Source organism: Drosophila mauritiana, chromosome 2R (assembly GCF_004382145.1).
Source record: "Drosophila mauritiana strain mau12 chromosome 2R, ASM438214v1, whole genome shotgun sequence".
Classification (NCBI taxonomy): domain Eukaryota; kingdom Metazoa; phylum Arthropoda; class Insecta; order Diptera; family Drosophilidae; genus Drosophila; species Drosophila mauritiana.
This window is the reverse complement of record NC_046668.1, coordinates 14,284,459-14,303,859: the sequence shown is the minus strand read 5'-3', so window position 1 is coordinate 14,303,859 and position 19,401 is coordinate 14,284,459. Positions and strand designations below refer to the sequence as shown.

The window sequence follows — 19,401 nt, the reverse complement described above, 5'->3', positions numbered from 1 at the left end:
GTGTGAGCTCTTTTGATCCCTACAACCGGTATTCCCCCAGTTCGATCCAACCCACCCCATTTCATGCCATTTCACATATTTTAGGCTTACGGATCGCGCCTGTCTGCGCAGTTGCCCTTAAAATTATCCCAACAATGGAGGAGACCTACGTGCCCAGCTCTCGAGGGCCAGCTATTTAAGGGAAAACGTACTTGGCCCTAAGCCGATTAACAAACGTGACCAGTTGAATAAAAAAAAGTGAAAATAAGCGGAAGTCCAGGATGGCGTAGCCAACAAAGGCGCCTAATGAGGCGGGCCAGGAAGTTGCTGCATATTTCGATTAAAATGTCACGCCATTTCTTGTGTTTTCTTTGTGACTTGCATATTCCAAAGGGATTGGCCTGCAAAAAAGTTAATCCGCGGAATTTTTAAATCAGCACGAATTGGCGGTTAAAATTTTAATATCTGGCAGCGCTGGTTCAAAGAGCTAGTTCAAATGGGTTGAGTCTCGACTAGAACTTTTGTGAAGTTCACACAAAAATTGATCTGAGATACCGTTATTTCAACTTATAATTAGTAATTTTAATGCTAGAAATACCTAAATAACAATGGGGAGACGTTTATAAAGGCAAGTGAAATGGTTTGTTAAACAAACCAATGTTTGTAGTACAACTACTCTATAATTTGGGATGATAGTTATAAAGTATTAATAAAATAAATATTTTCACGAAAATATTATCCACACTTCAATAGTGTATGAGTTTTGTGAGCCTTATTAAACATATTATTTGAATTTTAAGTAGGAACCAGAAACTTTTAAACTGATTGCGAATGCGGTATTTTTTAGGCCCTTCTTGCTGGGTGAAGTTACTCCTGCATCTGGTAACACTGCTCGACAGCGAAACAGAAACATAAAAAATTCGAACGGCGACGACAGCGGTCGGACGCACGCATCACATTCAACCGCGTCGCGTAGAGCGTCCAAAAAGAATTATAGTAAAAACCAAGAGTGAAGATTCCGGAGAGCGAAGAATTTGCAATTGCCAAACTTAAGCAAAAACCATAACTTGTGCATTGACAATTCGAGACGCGCGTCCACATTTGCACGGCCATTTTAAAGCCAAGTTAAGGCCAAAGTTTTCTGCCGCGCCGCCTTCGTAAGTCGCAGGTCGAAAAGTGCTCAAACGAGATTTCCACTTGAAATTCCTGAATTTCGTTTGTCTGCGCGAATCGCATCGAATCGAATCGAATTGAAGCACAAATCGCAAATCGCAGCAGCAGCTGAAAAGCGCAAAAGTCGAATTTAAATTCCGTCTGCAAAGTGCCGAAAATTAGTGTCCTTGTTGTGTTAGTGTTTTGTTTCTTTGTCTGTGTGGGTGTTACGATAACGATTGGATTAGCGGTGTTTTCGCCTGATTAAAACGGTAAGTGTCCTTGCGATAATCCTGCGCGCAAAGTTAGTTTGCTGGTGCCAAGTTCGCCACTCACACACTTCCACCGCCGCCACTCGCAACTTATTTTGCCGCAATTTGCTCTAGTGTTTTGTATTAGCATTTTTATGTCCCGCCTCGCCAAAGTTGACAAACAAAAACGTACACACACACACACACGCACCGACACGTAAGCGCACGCACACAAAGGATTTCATTACATTTTGGGTGGGACGTAACGGTAACGTTGAAGTGTAACGTATAACCCTCCCCTCGTTCTATCTCTTTCCCGCCCAAAGCCCCGAATGCTGTGCTACCGAATTTGTTTTCGCCTTCGCTCAGCTCTGTTCTCTCCTGTTTTTATTTATTTTGATGGCGTATTTTGCCATTCCGCTTTGTTCGAATTGCGTAGCCTGTCGCCTGCGCTATCCTTCTACAGTCCCGTCTGGCTAAAAGGAACTATCGTGTGCCTCAGTCACGTGAAAAATAATATACTTAACAAGGTATTTTATTATTAAATGTATAAAGTACCCTTCAAATTACTAATTGAAAAATATATAATATCTTATTATATCATCAATTAGAACCACATCTTTATTTTCCAATTAGTATTTATAGTAACGTTTTCTGAGCCCAGCGTATCCTGCTCGTCCCAGTTTCACTGTACCTTTCTCGCTGTCAGCTTTTCTTCCTAGTTTCTGCCAGCATTGAAATGAGTTCGCAATAAATATTGCCCAATGTCAAATAAAAGGGCGATGAGCCAGCCTTTTTCCGCCATGCCCCCTTTCCACTACGGACCGGCCTATCTCCTCCATTCGCTCTAATCTCGGGGGACACTAATGCTTTACGACAATTCCTATGCCGTATGCCGCCCAGTACAAACTTAATGCACACATCAATGGCAAATTAGATATACTCCACAGCAAATGTACTAATAACAATCATCGAGTGTGTGTGCGGGCGGGCTTCCGATTCATTCCATACCATGCCATACCATACGATACCATCCCGAACCATACCATCCCACACATACGTCCTCTCAAGACGATTGTTTTGTTGATTTGGCTGTTACTTCCAATACATTGGCATTTAAGGGGCAGAATTGGGATCCACTTATGTGCCTGCCTTATGTCTCATTTGTCGTCGGGCAAATGGAAATCGTTTTGTTTTTGCCTTGTCAAGTGACAAATTTTCATTGTCTCCCGCCACTAATCGCTTACTTAAAACAAAAAAAAAAACCAAAAAAAATAAAGAAGATACCACGCCGAAGACTCCAAACAAGAAATAAGACATAAGACAAGTGTAAATAAACACTTGAGGAGGGAGCGTGGGATCGGGAGTCACGACTAACCGATATCCTCTGTACAGTGTGGGCGGGGGCATATACGCAATGACATTATCATAAGAGGTGCACATGCCAGAAGTTAAGTCGCGTCAACTTTCCGTTATAACTTTCAATAACCTTTGTTGTTTGCTCCAATAAAAGCATTTTAATCGATACTCTTGACTTGTGTCAATCCATTCGGAATTGTTTTTGGTTACTAATGGATGTAATGTATGGAGTTATTGGGGCGGCATAAATTAAGAACTTATTTCCTTTGTGAATTTCACGTTACTAAACAGTTGGTGATGTGACGCAAATGAATTCCTCATATAGTTCTAACAAAAGGATATTTATATATATGGTATTCTTTTGCCTAACTATTTATATATAGGTTTTCATATTTATAAAAAGACTCATAATTTATATGGCGTGTAGCCTAACTTCTTATTTTTATGACCTAGAGAAGCAAGGATTATAATTAGCCGTTAAACATTCCTTTTATCCATCGTACATACCTTTCGATACCCTGTAAATTCCAGTGTATGTACTTAGAGTACGCACACGAACTTGCCTCTTTTGGTGGCATTGCCCGCGGCACCTTCACTTGGCGCAGCTTGCCTTAATTTCCAGCGGACAAACCACTTTGTTATCGCCACGCCGAGGGCCCTTTAATCTCTGGTAGACCCTGGTTGGCTGGCCAGACCCACCTCCTTCTCCGTCGCCTGCCCATTGATTTACGTCTCTATTTTCCGAATGTAGTGCAATCGATTTAGATTGATTTTGTTTAAACAAACTGCACAGCGCAGCAGAAGCAGCAGCAGCAGCATAAAAGGCACCAGAAAGTGTAATAAATAATTGGAAACGGAATCGTTGGGCTGATTTTAATGCCAGCGTTAATTGCGAGAGCCACCCAATTTCATTTCCATTTCCATGCCCAATCGAAATCCAAATGCCATTCCCCAACCCTCCCCATACCTTCAACATTTTCATCGCCGATGTAGCGATGCCCTAGGCCAATTCCAAATCCAAATCCAATTCCTATTCCTATTCCATCGATGCTTTGGTAATTAGTTGTGAATTGGATTGGGGATCACATAAAAGTGTTGATTACACACTCCGATGGCTGCGCCCCCTGCCACGCCCCCTTCCCGGCTGGGTGCCAAGTGTTTTGTTTGTGTTTATCTCGTCTTCGACGTGTCTTTTTGGGTTTTTCGGAGGAATTAGGGTTAGCCGTGCGTAGTGAAAGTCGCTGGGACTGCAGCAGGTGTTGGGCCCAGCAAATAAAGTTGGTCAGCAGGAAGCGCTCCAATTAATCGCATTTATCGCACGGAATTTCAACTACGCAGCCAATTAATTGGAGCAGTTTGAGATGCCAGATACTATAGATACAGATACAGATACAGAAATTCCCACAATTGGCCAGACATTCAAATTATACAAATGCCTCTCAGCAGATTTGATTAGCAGCGCACTGAATTCTGGACAGCGTAGGGAACCCCAAACATAAACCATTTTGTCAATTACAAAAATGCTGAGCATTTTCCTTGCAAGTCATGGTCGGGGGTGACCCAAGCGGGAAACATCTTCGCATAGTTGCAGCAGCAAAAACATAAAAGTCATTTCATGTCTTCATAAATTCGCCCACCAAAAGGGCAAACACAAAATGTTTTAAAAAAAAGTAAGGCGAGGAAGACCTCAGCTATCTTTTGCTGCTGCCTGGCCCTTTCTCGCTATTTCCCTCACTTTTGGCTAAGTGAAATGACCTGCCATTTTGTAAAAGGCTAAAAGAAAAACACGACAACCCGAAAACAAAAAGCTCAAGTCACAACTAATAAGATTGAGTTAAAAAGAGGGGACTGTGCGGAAGAGAGAGAGAGAGAGGGAGAGCGATCAGCGAGGGAAGGTTAATGTCTTATCGACATGCTGCAATCTATGTATTTAATTGACTCGACTGCAATTATAGGGTACACTCTTTATATATATATGTATATAGTGTAGTGTCTTCTTCCTGCAGATAAAACGTCGTAAAATGAAAGAGAAATACTTGCCTATAATGATTTCGCATAAATCGTGACTACTCGCCAAAATGAAAGGCGAGAATTTATACTAACAGTGTACGCGGTTGTATTTGTTGGAGCTACAACAAGTTACAATGTAGGCAACGCTCCATTCGCAATTCAGCGTGGAGTGGAGTGTCGGTCGATGTCAGAGGCTAGTACCCCCAGTGCCCCCCCATGCCCCCCAAATCGGCTCCTCCGACTCCACTTCGCATGCCAATCGTTCGACGTTTCCCGAGAGTCAGATGCTGAAACTGAAGCTGATGCTGGATTTTTCGCCGGGCTCTGATGCCTTTGGTCAGCCAAAGTCAGGCAACAAAAATCCGAGCCGAAAAATAAAATAAGCGAAAGACAACGAATCAAGTTGAGCTTGTCAAGCCGAAGACTAGATACACTATAACTAAGCAAAGTAATCGTATCATACAGAAAAAGTGTATACTGGAGTGATATTGCATTACCAAAGTGCATACCTCTTTAAAATTCCATGTCACAAGTCGCAACTTTTGAACAGAACAGTTATACCCTTTAGTAGGGTATATTTATATATAAAAGAAAAGGCAACGAAACCTGTAAGCGACCACAATTCGCGGCCAGCTCCTAGAGATGCGCACGTGACTTGGTCATCCCAAAGATTCCCTTTCTCCTCTCAGTTCGATTGACTCCCCCTCCCCCCTCCCTCCACAACCGATCACGTTTGCCAACAAATTGAAATTTATTTGTGTTGTGCCACAGCAGTTAATGCTTATTTATAACGCCAATTAATCGCCCGACATAGATAAAGCGAAGGGTATGGCTGAAAAAATCAGGGCAAGAGGAGAGATGTTTTATTTTTTCTTTCTTTTTCGTGGAATTTAATGTTGCGCGCGACGAAATTAAAAGCAAATATAAAATATGACAAACTATTTGCATATTTAATTTGTTGTACGAAAATCCCCGCGCCCAGTGCATGAAATACATGACAAGTTTATTGGGGCCCATAAACTGGGCTAAGTTATGATTTATGAGGGTGGATTAGGTCATATATATAGTAGGAGTGTCATTTCCCACGCTCACGCCACCATCTCTAGGAATCAAAAGCTGCAAAAACATTTAGCCACGTTGGGTTAGGGACACTCAGGCCAGCAGACAGACAGACGGACAGACGGACGGACAGATGGATCCACAGACGAGGGACAATTCAAATCTCTGGCCATTGCCAAATCGTTAGCACTTGGCACTCTTGGCATCGCATCCGCCAGATACTCGCTGCCTCATCATCGCCAACGTCATCGTCATCATCGAAATCCCCGGCTCTCGAGACACGGTTCGTTTCGGGGCTTAGACTTTCAAGTGTGTAATGAAATAAAAATATGTATTTAAACTTTATTTGATTGTCGTTGATTTCGGACGACAGCTCCCCGTTCCCGTTCCCGTTCCCTCCCATTCCCGATTCCCGTTCCTAATGAAAGAATGTAATAAACCAATTTGGTTTCTCTTTTCCCCCGCCATTTGCATTCTTCCGGCCATCCAGAGGAGGCGTTCTTCTATGAATTTTGGAAGCTAACCAGACGCGACATTTCCCCGGAGTCCACTACCACTACCACGTCCACTACCCATCATTAGGCCTGACAAAAGTTGTTCTTCCAACTCATTTGTACAATGGGAAATCTTCCCATAATTAACGGCAGTGCTTGGACGGACAACTGAATCCGGAGCAGGGAGGAGGGGAGTCGGACTTGGAATTTCTATGCCTCGCTGCACACAAATGGAGGGAAGATGGCCGGATCCAAGGGGGTTCCCGGGCAGCTCAGACGAGGGACACTCAGACGACGGGCATTGCAATTGGATTGCCTGGAGTATATTCCTATTGTTATAGTTTGTCATTCCGATTGCCGTTGTGTGTAGGTGACCATCCGCTCTCCGGTCCCTCGGGGCGGAATTATTAAAAGTGAGCCAGACAAAACACCGAGAGTCGCCGGGGATGGGGAGGGGGTGTTAGTGCGCGGATTCACTATAGGGAAACAGAGCGGGACAGATGCAATGGCCAGTTCGAGACTCCCGACTCCCGTTTGATATATTGCAGGCATCCGGTAGACAACGTTGACGTAGACGTGATGCTGCAATAAAATCTGCGCCGACTCCTCATTATACATAAATACCCTGACCTATAGCAGGGTATGTCCACTAACGCAAAGAAGAACTTTTCAGTGATTTGAGGAAACGCAGTTATATTCAAAATATACATTGTAACATGTGCCACACACATATCTTAATTATGTAAATATTTCCAGCTTGAAGTTGTTAAAATTAAATCATTTTATCTTTTAAATGAATAAAAATGCAAATAGAGTTGAATGCCGAACAAAAGAAAGTGAAAGAAATGGGACAGAAAATGATATATGGGCACTTACCATGCCCATTTGATAGTTGTATCAAAGCCAGTATTATCCTTTTGATATTTTCCCATCCATAGGGTATTTCCACTTCGATTCGAATGCTCTCGGAACATTACTCTCTTTGCAGCAGCCCTGTCATTGTTGTGGTTGTCACATTGTCGCCATCGTTGTCTCCATCTCATCGTTTGAAGCCTACACACAAACTCACAAACAAACCAATAAAAGGCGCTGTCTGTTGTAGTTCCCCTCGTCCGTTTTGGCCACGGAACAGCTTCTTTTTCTCTAATTTTCGTTGCAACCAAATATTTGAGCCGCAAACAGTTAAAGACACCCAACAACATGCTACAGCAGACATCAGCCCACGTCGAAAGCCTGGAAAGTTGGGCATTTCTGGGGCTCCTCACCTTCCGCCTCATTTTCCCGATATGTGTCGCATGGGTTTTAATTAAATATTTTCAATTTTATGGCCTTGTTCGCATTTGCATTTTAATTTTCGTCTCGGTTTTGGTTTAGTTTTTTTTTCCCCTGTGGTCCACAAAAATGTTTCTATTTATTTGTTGTTGATTTGATTTCGTTTTATTTTTTTCCGGATTTGGTCAGCAGAAGCAGCGACCAAGAAACAACAATGGGAAACCGTGAGACGGTGACACCTGGTGGTCTACTCCCAATCTTGGGACTGAGACTGGCCTGATCTGCATTTACATTCCCATTCGGGCAGCACATTTTCCATTTTTCATGTTCATCTTCTGTGTCGGTTCATTAGTTAGGATTACTGCACAATTATGTCGCATTTTGGTGCCGCTAATAGTTGTTTATTTATACAATTATAAAATTGAAAGCTCACATAAATTTGTCTGATTTTCTTGTGGAGGGGTATTATCATCATCAGAATTTCCTTTGTTGGAAAGTCTTTCTTGGCAACGAGTGAAAGTTCTCAAAATTGTAAATTCTTTCAATATGAGGGAAGACTTCCTTTTGAATCCACATTTTTGGAGAGTGGGGGGGAAATCGACTTGGAGATCGGGGATGCCCGCTAATGGCCCCCAATCGGGTCTTATAGCGGTGGCTTAAATCGAATTATGTCTTTCATTTGCTTTGTATGCCTCTGTGCCGCATTTGAATTGATTTCAATTTGGCTTCATTTAAAAGTGATTTCAAATTGTGAGTCGTCGTATTTGGCGGCATCCATTTGCGCGGTAAATTAGATGGAAATGTGAATTAAATTATTCGACATATTGCATTTGGTCGGCTTTAATTGTAGAATTTCCCATTTTGTCATCGGAGATTAGAATATTTACCATTCCCATTCAATTGCTCCCAGATAAGTTATCAATTCCCATGCAGGATTAAATGCCGCATTTTCCCGATAAAACTGATGGCCAAACCAATGCACGATCCTTTAGATAGGCAAATTGTTTGCAAAGCTCATAGAATTCCCATAAAATGTGACTCCATATAGGCAACCTACTATTATATCTATTCGTTTACTTTGGCTATCAGAAATTAAGTTTCCCAAGCTCTCTATTAGATTCCTCCACCCTTTTGTGTGTGTGTGCTCAGAACTTTAATAATGTCAGGCTATCGAACAAAAAACAAACACCGGAAACGTGGGCAATATTAATCGGTTCCCTCCCAACGTTTTATATGTGCTTTATATATATATTATGAACTTTATCGAAACCCCAAATCAATTTATTTATGTGCGTCGTGCGCTTTTGGTGGAGCAATCCCAATGGGAAAAGCTTGGGCTTATCTTGAACACGGTCTTTAGCGTCTGATAAGCTACCCCCACCACTTGGCCCTTGAGATGCATTCAGTCGAAACCAGCTCAGCTCGCAAAACTGAAACCCAACCGAGCGTGTTCCCTACTCCTCAACAATTGAACTCTACCCCCATCCGTTTCTCAGGCTTTCTCCGCTTTGCTTGTCGGTTGTTGGTGGTAGTGGTGGTGGTTCTCCGCGATCCCGGTGCAATAAAAGTACAAAAAGCAAATAGGTTCGACCCATGGGTAAATATATACACATCTATACGGTTATGGGTTACGGGGTACTATCGTACTATGGTATACTCGGTGTACAGACGAAGGCAATGAATGAATGAAATGTGTTTCCGCTTCGCCTTGCAATAATAGTTGGGAAATTGGTAAAATTGTGCCTGTCCTCCGTGGGGTGGGGGATCCGTTGTTAAATGTGTCTCATTAGGCGGCTGTCGGAATGTGGGCGTGGCCGGGCTAAGGGCTTCACAGCCAGCCCGCACGCAGATCACTTTTCAGAATTTTCAGCGAGTGCGTGCCATGAATTGTCGTTTAAATTAAATTAAAGCCAGTTGACTAGGCGCAGGAATACAATATGTGTATAAAAGGCAAAGGGGACAGCCCACGGAAATTGCAACTGCAACCCACCACCACCGCCGGGTGGAAAACGACGATGAGGATGAGGATGAGCTTGAGGATGCGGATGAGCCACCCCATCCTCGGGTTCACGGATAAAAACAATCTGTTTGCTGCCTGTCACAAGGCAAACACGGCGTGTATGTTATAGGGGGAAAATAGGAGGAAGGCTGCGAAGGAAACTCATAAAAATCCACAACGATTTGTTGTCGTTACGGGCAGGAGACTGATGACGAAAGACGACCGACGATTCACCGTTATGTGGTGAACCTGATGGCACAGTGGGCCCAACTCCCAAGTCCCGAGGGATGAATCCCATAGATCGTATTGCTAAGGCCCAAAGGGTTGCGGGGAATTATTATTTCTTTAATTAATTATTTGTATACATTGCCGGGATACCAGTATATTTGCACACGCAGTATCCCATTTCAGGCAGTTGTTGTATTAGAACCATAATTGCTATGCACATGATCTGTAGCCGAATTACATGGGGTTCTAGGAGATTCATCCATACCAAGGGAATCGGTCACTAAGGAAGTTTTGGATTTCATATCAGTTGCTTAGTTGTAATAACTACTCATCCACACGGTAGTTATAGATATAGATAGATGCAGATCTATGCAGTAGTTATAGATATAGATAGTTTTAGATTTATTAGCCATGATGATAGATCCAACTATTATGGAACCAACATAACTAACATGCTTATTTTATTAACCCAATCAGCCTGTTGTCGAGAAAAGAGTTATGGCATCAGTTTAACATCCTTGAACCCGAGAACCACAACGCAAATCCCTCGGGTTCCACTGTACCACCGTGGTTGATGTGTTTTTTGTGGGTTTTAATTTTTTCCCTTTCGCCCTCCGCCTTTTCTTCCGGGCAAGGTTATTGCAATCGCAACACCTCAGCCGCCGGCATGGAACGTCCACCCCGACCCAGGAGCTCCGTGCAACAGCCCAGCCCACGCGGACCAGCCCATCTCATCCAATCTATATATCCCGAACCCCCTTCTCTGGGCATTTTTAATGCTTTTAATTTTTGCTGCGCCAACGAACAGGGAAGCACGGAATGAGCACTAAAAGTAAGCCCAAAAAACAAGAAGCCGTGGAATATATGCTGGATATAACGCTTTTCGCTTTTCGGGGGTAAGATGTTCAGTTCAGTTCGGTTAGGGGTTGCAAATGTCCTGGAGAGTGTCGAAGTCGGTGTGTCCGTGTGTGTGTGTGTGCGTGTGTGTGAGGGTGTGCATCCTTTGATTGCGTGTGTGTGTGGGTGAGGGCAACCGAAAATGTGCAAAAAATGGGCGTTGCTCGACGCGATATATCTAATGGCTTTGTTTCCGAGAGTTGTCGCCCCAACTCCGCGCACTTCTTGTTGCCGCTGTTTAATGCATGTTGGCAAATGTTGAAATGATGTACTTGCCACCACTCTGCACCAACCTCCCCCTGCACCTCCCCCTGCGGTGCGACGGCATATGCCCGACTGCTAAATATGCAGCTGTTAATGGCTCAAAAATTAAAACATTAAGGCAGAGCACTCCTCATCGTCGTCATCATCATCACAGTCAACTCGACTTTGATTGGAAATGTGTTCGGGCTTTCATTTAACCACCTCTCAGACCTGAACCATACCAACCACCCACCGCCCACCGCCCTGCTCATTTTCCTGGGAAAGCGCTGAGTAATGGGAAAAGTGCACCTTGCATGGGAAAGATTTGGACGAGCAGATAGAGCTGGCATTGGAAAGAAAGGGAACCCGTTGGCTGACTAAATAATTACACACGTGCCTCGTACTTCCAAAAATATTTCATTAGTGCATGTAAGCAATTATTTTACATTAATGTAAATATAGTTGATATCTAGTTCTCACGCTCGTTTAATACTAAAAAAGAACAGACGACAGATCTGCATGATTAGTTTCCTTGCCCTCCAGTCTTTTGATTTGTTTTTCCATCTTTGTAAAGGGTCTGGAATCTTCGTTGTGGCCTACTTTGATTTTCCTTATTGAGTTCTTCGGTTCACCTTTGTTTTGGTTATTCTTTTGAAAAGGGTTTTTGTGGGTCACTTGCCCCCCAGTGCAAAGGGTTACGTTTGTGGAATGGTAGGGAAAATGGAAAAAATGGTAAAATATGTTAATTGAAGTAGACCCACCAAGTTCACAGCGGCTGGCGTTAGAATCCATTTACTTTGTGTGGTGAAAGTTCAATTACCTTTATCCGATCAGAAGTTTGACAGCCGGCCGAGCACTAAATATAGTTTTCTGTGCTCATTTGTGAGATAAAAAAAATCAATTGAACGGGGTTCGGGGTGGAAATATTAATTAAATGTGGTTTGAGAAATAAAGTCCATGGGCAGCAAACTCAAAAATTAATTTCCGTTCATAGCGAACCGATGTTTCTGACTGATTTCCTCTCAATGGCCAGACATCCGAGGGAAATTTCCTTGAGAAAATTTTGTTCTATTGTAGCATTTTCTCAGCTTTTCCCCAATTTCGGAGACCCGCTTTGTCTGCTTTATGTTTGCCCCTTCGTTTACTCTGGGCAAGCAAATTCATCCTTTTCATTTTCGGGTAACTTTTCTTGGACTTGACTCAATTCCCCAATTTTGTTCCATACACAAAGACACACACACAGAAACACAATTCCCTTGGCGAACATTTCCGAGAAGCAACAATGCACCACCCGCCACCACCAGCAGCAGCATCAGCAACGCAGCCACCCTTTTCCCCGACTTTCCTCGCATTTTCCGGGGGCAGACAATAACAACGTTAAACAACATTGAGGCATAGACAAAGGCAGGCTACTTACAAGCCGCCAGCCGCCGCAAGATGGCCAGAACTCCCTGCCTCACTCCCTGGATGCCCAACTCCACCTCCTCCTCCAATTGCTCCCCCCGCTCCAAACAGCAAACTCCAAACCACTCCTCACCTGGCACATCTTATCTTATCGCGCAGGTGCAGGTGCCCGCCACACGGCTCAAAAAGCGACAAGGCAGCGACAGTCGAGCCGAAAGAAAAAGAGCAATTGCCCTGTCCCCAGCACCTTGGTCCCCCTTGAACAACCACCTCCCCCCACCCCCCCTGAAAACGCTGCCCATGCGCACAGTGCACGACATGAATGGCAATTCTTTGGGCAGCGGATATTTATGAGGCGGCCTCTAAGAACAATCTCAAAGATTCCTCAAAGCGACAGAGACATACTCGTAAATGAGAACCACATAATTAGTCATTAGTGCGGTTGGTTGCCTCGCGATGTCTATATATTATATATATATTTGAACTTAACTTAAGAAATGCCATATTGCAGCAGCCTGTTTAATATAAAGTTATGCAATACTTATCGTTATTGATAATATAGGAAGTCGCACCTTTCACCACGCACAACTTTTCAAAGTGAACGAGATTAATTGCTATATTTTTCGGTCGCTCCATTTTAAAGTTCATGTTGAAACCTCTATGGATTTGTATACTCAAGCCAATCAACCAGTTTTCCCCCGTGCAGAAACAGAATCAGAGTTTGGATCATTGATGGGGAATGGGAATGCAAATCACTTGAAGTGAAAACGAAAATGCCTGGCATGGGAAGCACTGCTATGCACTATATATATATGGATGTGGGGTATATAAATTAGCGTGGCCGATGGAGAACATCAAAGGCCGAGACAGTCTAATGAGGAAAATGCATTATTTGACCCCTGGCCTCACCGAATTAGCCTTCTCCGCTGCTCGCGTGCTCCGTCTGGACCTATGTTTCTTGGCAAATGGAGGGGAAATTGCTTTCAACGGTGTGGGTGATTGCGAGGGAATCAGAACACCAGGATGAGGCGAATTTATCAAGCATATTTCAACATGCGCCGGAAAATGTGTTTCTGATGATGCTGATGGGTGGAAGGGAAAGCCAGCAGCGGCAGCTAATTAAAATGGCTTATAATTTTCATGATTTACACTTGCTGGCTGGTATTCACCGCCCCCCATTTCTTTTTTTTTAAATCTTATGTTTGTGTTTTGGGTTAAAAAGCTCATAAAATTAAAGGCCCTACAAAAAAAAAACATGGCGTGGGCCAAAAGGGAGAATCTTTAGAGATGTGAACGAAGGAAATTTTTATTTCAGAACAACGGAAAATAAGATGGAAATAAGATGTGCGAATGAAATGATGTTGAAATGGCCAGGGAAATTCCATAGGAATAAGTTTTCATTTACCTAAAATTTGCCACTATTTTGTTTCAAGTAAACGAATCAAGTCGCAAATAAAGCTATCAAAGCATGTTTTTGGGGCTGGGTCTTAGGTACAAATGTCCATGAATTTACATAAATTAATTATAAATTCAGTTAAGTAATTTATTATCGCCTGACTTCGTCTGGCATTATTTAGTGTCACGATTTCCATCCCTAGCAAAAACTTGCTTAAGCTTTTTGATTGTGGAAAGGCAACAAGAACTTAACTGAAGTCGAACAAAAAAAAAATAATAATTTCTAGGCGCACATTTGGTTTTTATGCTATCCGGTGCACAAAATATAATTCAATCAACGCCAAGTGCCACGCCCCCATGGCCGCCACTCCATCGCCAGTGAGGGAATTCATTTTCTATTTTTTAGTTATTTTTGACTCTTGCATGCCGCACGTCAGTCGTTGGATGGTGTGAGGGGTGGGCGGGGGCATGGTGAAGGTAGGTGGCGGAAGAGAAATGTTCCTCAAGATAGTATATATCGTCGTATATATGAAAAATATGGCATATGAGCTGCTGGTACCCGACCCCCAAGACCAGATGATGGTCTTCCGACGACTTCACCTCGTGCCGCTGCTGCCCCTTTTTTTTGTGAGTGGAAGGGTGACGGGGTGAGGAGGTGCTGGTTGGTGGTGCCCCTTCTATGGAGCATGAGGATGTAGGGGCATTCCAGGGGTGCTAGTGGTGCTGCTTTCGGTTCTGGGGTTCCGGAGTTCTGGGGCTGTCAGCTCACGGCGCGCGCAGCAGCATAAATCAACTTATTTCATTGGAATTTATGTTTTGTTGTTGCGCCTGTCGTTGATGCAGTTGCCGTTGCTGTTGTTGCACTTGTTGTTGCACTGCGTCGGCTGCGGCATTGGCATAGCCCCGTGCAACAAACACTCTGACGACTGACGCCACCATCATCATCCTCCAGCGTTCCGGCAATCCAGCAAATCCACGAGGGGATTACACTTGCTTCCTTCTCGGATACCCTTCCACACAGCTGATTTGTGGTTGCTGCAGCGAGGATTTCAATTTGTTAGAGATAACAAGATGTTTTATTCCAAGTTTAAGTCTCTGCAATATGAACTCTTTAACATGCAACAAAACATAATTGGTTCTTGTCTAAGAAATCTTATGTGAATGCAGTGTATTTTATTGAACTAATTTTAAATCATAAAATAGTCTATGAAAATGTAATTATTTTTGGCCGAGAGTATTTCGACTTCGATTAGATGTCAAGTGTATTTTCCATGAGTATTTCATGCTTGTTGGCTGGTTGTGTGTGCAATTGCTTCATTTGCGGCAATGTCTTCGAGCGAAATGGAGGTCTCGGTGGGAAAGTGAAGTGAGAGGAGCACGGAGGAGGTGGTGCTGTTGGTGGAGTGGTAGCAGATTCAGAAAAGTAGGAGGTGAACGAGGAGGCGCAGGCCGCGTGTTAAAATGTACACTTTGCATTTAAATCATTCCGGGAAGTTGGGTTCGTTATATTTATCTGTTGCCATTGCCCCACACACCCCCCATCCCAACCTCCCTGAGCAAGTGCTCCATGTGCAACTGGCGGAGCCTTCGGCAGGAACTCAATCAGCAGGGCCAGTTAAATAAGCAGAATTGAAAAGCTAAGCACTTTCTTTGCTCGCTCATATTCTTATCCGACTCTTGCTGTTGCTGCAGCTCAAAGTGCTTAGAATGCGGCCGACTTGTGGCAGGAATATCCACTCTATAATCCGGAGAGTGAGGGATTAAAGACTCGTACTAAAGCTGCCACATAAATTAAACCTACTGAGCCGTTTTGAGGCATCTTTGGCCTTGGCAAAAGTTGAATTTTTTTCACATTTCCATGATTTATAACTGAGACTAAAATTTTATTACCCTTTATTTATTTGCAGGTATGTTGAAGATTGTGGCCATAAATACGACTGGGTTGAGTTGGCAGAAGTTTTTCAAGAAAAGTGAGTTCTATGCTACCATATGGAAATTGAGTTTTGCCATTGTAACTGCTGGCTTTAAGTTATGTTTTGGGTTGAAAAGTGGTCACTGTGACCCAGATTGATATAACGAGTTACTCAATTCGTGACATTTGATGGATGAGTCGAATAATGTGATATATATAGCTGCTTGGTAACCCTACTGCTGAATGTTTCGAATAGAGTTGTAGCCATATTTTTCAACTCTGCATTATTCACTCTACACATCATTTCGTTTTTCCAAGAGTGCTGCACTTATTCCAGACATTTTTCCTGGGAATATTTCCCTTTGACTGCATAAATGACTTTGTCCGGTAATTTGCCCCCCGATGTTGTGCAGCTCCCAGTCTCATTACTTGTGCTCTTTTTCTTTTTTAGGGGATTCCCACACCCCAGTTTTTTCCACCGTGTAGCGGATAATTATGCCATGCTAAACATTGTCTCACACTCCGTCGTTTTGCTCGCCCACACTTGGATTTATGGAATACTTGGCGAACAAAGTTGTGAATACAAAAAGCGTTTCCCCTTCCAGCAATTAGACGCCATTTCCATTAGCGTTTAACCATTTAACATTTTTCTTCTTTATGACCACGTTTTTCTTTTGCTTTTCCGTTTTGGTTTGCCTAACAAGTCTTCACACCTGCCCACATCCTAAGCAAATATATTCGAGTTGCGGGAAAAGGAAGAGTAGTTGTTTAGGAACAAAAAGGAAAAAATCTTGTCACTTGTTGCCAATTAAGAGGCAAAACAACGAGCATCCCGATGATCGTACGTACATCAAGTGGTGGTGTCTCTATACATGTCCGTCTGTCTGGGCTCCCCAGTTCCCCACATCGTGAGCTACTCAGTTCTTGGGAGGACCAGAGGCGGTCAACGTCTGACGCTGGCGGAGCAGCTGCTTCAATTAGCTCAGTCTGTTTATTTGCAGATTTTTTTTGCAGCTTTTGTTTTGATTTTCCCTTTTTCTTTTTTTGAGTGTGCAGATTTTTTGCCTGGCTTGGCACATGTGAAAAAAAGCAGAGATGGCGATCCGAAAAGAATCATTTCTTCAACTGTTTAATTGCAGTTGCCTCTGCTTGATGTTGTTGTTGTTGTCTGGCTGCCTGGCTTTTGCATTTAATTACTTTGTTTATGGCCCCGGCAGCAACAATAAAACTTCAATTTATGTGTGTTTCTCTTTGGCACCCAGCCCCACCCCATTTTGCACCACCCCACCCCCTTCCCGCTGTTGTAGTCGAATTCCAATGCACCAATTGACAGGCATCCACCCGCCACCCACCCCAGCTACTCCTTCTCCTGCTCCTTTTCGCTGGCCTTTGTTATGTAAACAACGCGAACTTTATATTTTTTGTGTCGACGCTGCAATACTAAAACCAACTTAACTCAACTCGCCGCCCTGCCACCCAAAAATGAAGGTGGGGGGAGGGGGAAATGGGTTGGCGAGGGGAGTGGAAAAGAAAGGGAAAACCACCCACAATTCGCATTCTAACTGAAGGCAAAAGTTTTTCCTTGCACAAATAACTCGACTTCTGCGACTCAACTCGCTTTGAATGCTTTGCAATTTCCGCTCTTCTAAATTTGTTGAAAATATTTCTTTCCTACCCACCTCCTCCCCCCCCGTTGCCCGCCAACCCCCTCGAGAAGCGAGAAAAACTTTTCTGCTGTGGAAATAACAACAACAGCAACAACAGGGTAGCACAACCCATGACTGACTGCCCAACCTTGCGTAATATTTTAATAAATTTTTGTCGCCAGGCATTCGGCTGGCCATTTTCGCATTGGAGCGAGCGAGCCAGATAGCAGGGGGTGGGGGTGCGAGCGAGAGAGCGCCACACAATAGCAACTCTGATTGCTGCCACTAACCTTTGTCCGATTTCCGTTCGCCATTCCTGTTGTGCGGCGCCTGCGTCCTAATTAAAAACGCTGGCAAAATGTAGGATAAAAGCGGCAAAAGTGCGTCGAACCTGTCAAGCCAAAAAGGGAATAAAACACGGAAAGAAACAGGTGAAATTACAAAAGTATTCACTACACTGCTCTTAACTTTCTGGAGGTAAAGTTGGATATGCCAACTCCACAAGGAATATATCATTTCAAACTGCAGGCACAAATCTAGCCTAATTCGAATTTAAATATTGAATTAGCCATAAAACGTGACATGGTTAATTCAATAAAAATGAGTTTATAATGATTGCAAAAATGCATATACCCCGACTTAAATATGCTTACTTTATTCAAAAGCTGATAAAAGCGATAAAAAACTAATTTTGGGTAAACAAAATGACAGAATTGTGATTAAGATGTCTGATGTTATATTCTACTTCCTTTGTAATATGCTTTTCCCGCTGTGCAAGGATCAGCTAAGCAGCCGGACATGGCCTATCACTTGATTCCTGCGACGGAGTGGAGTGTGCACCGGTGGAATTTCCATGTCAAAGCAGATTTTCTAACTGATTTCATGTCCAGCGATTTGAGGCGCTCAACAATTTTCAGTTTGCCATCCAACTTGCGGCATCCCGCTCGCTCCGATGTCCTGTGTTCCGATGTTTCTACATATTCCTTTGGCCGTTGTTGTTGGTCCTGTTCCTGGGCGTACTGGCTGATGGCTGATGGCGTTGGCGGCGGCGCCCACTGATGTGGTAATAAACACCCCTTGTGCAGTCTAATGGACCGTAATTAACTCGTGCGCCGACTGCGACTGCGACGGCAACGGCGACGGCGACGTCGTCGTTGTACAAGCGATGAATAATAATTTTTTGCCAAAGCCACAGAGCCGTAGAGTCGTCCAATCCGTGGACAACAACAGGACCCATTCCCAAGCCATGCCACCACACCACATCACCCTCTTCCCATGCCCCCACCCCCAACCCCCAGTTGTACTATATGGCCAGGCACAGTGGTAACGATTGCCGATTTAATGGCCAATAATTTTCGGGCACCCGATCGCCGACTGGCTGGCCATTCGCATCGCATTTACATATGTAACTAAACTGGCCAAGAGGCGAACCCTGTCCAGATGTTGGAAATTACTTATCGCCTGTCATTTCGGGTAATCGCTGTCCCACATATTAGGTTCGATTATGAGGCAATCTTTCTGTCCACAGCAAGTTGTTGATTGTGTGTCGAGTTGATCCATATAGTGTCCAATAATATCAGGATGAGATATGAGTGGGTTTTATGGCGCGACAACAGATGTGTACTAAACTGAGAAGGTAATTTGAGCAAAGGGCGTGCGATTAACAGATCAGTTTGTCGACTTTTTATGGATTGCACACATTTGTTCAAATATCGTATTAATAAGCTGGTGCAGTAGGATGAGCCTATGTATAGGAGTTGGTCAAAAAAACTAGGTTTCGAACAATAGAATAGTTTCGAGAGCAATCGAACTCAATTATACCGCCACTTGTTGTCATATTCCGCTCCTTAGAAACCCTTTGAGTATCACTCCTACTCATTGAGTTTTTTTTTTAAATTTGGCGTGTCATAACCCTTTTCGAAGACAATTGGCTCTTCTGGTGGAATCGTTTCCTACCCATTGTACCCTGTGGCTCCAGATTACCATTGTTGTTGCTGCTGGTCAGGGTGTTGCTGCTGCTGCTGCTGCTGCTGTTGCTGCTGCTGCTGCTGCTGCTGCTGTTGCTGCTGCTGCTGCTGCTGCTGCTGTTGTTTGCGTGACG

General features: G+C 43.6%; 1 protein-coding gene across 1 annotated transcript in view; it reads left to right on the top strand.

Moving 5' to 3' along the window:
* Nucleotides 1–889: 889 nt before the first annotated feature.
* LOC117138339 (protein slit) overlaps nucleotides 890–19,401 on the top strand; it is a 51,914-nt gene continuing 33,402 nt past the window's right edge. Inside the window, exon 1 of the mRNA XM_033300377.1 lies at nucleotides 890–1,403. The gene's annotated coding sequence lies outside the window, so the exon portion shown is untranslated. The remainder of the gene's footprint in view (nucleotides 1,404–19,401) is intronic.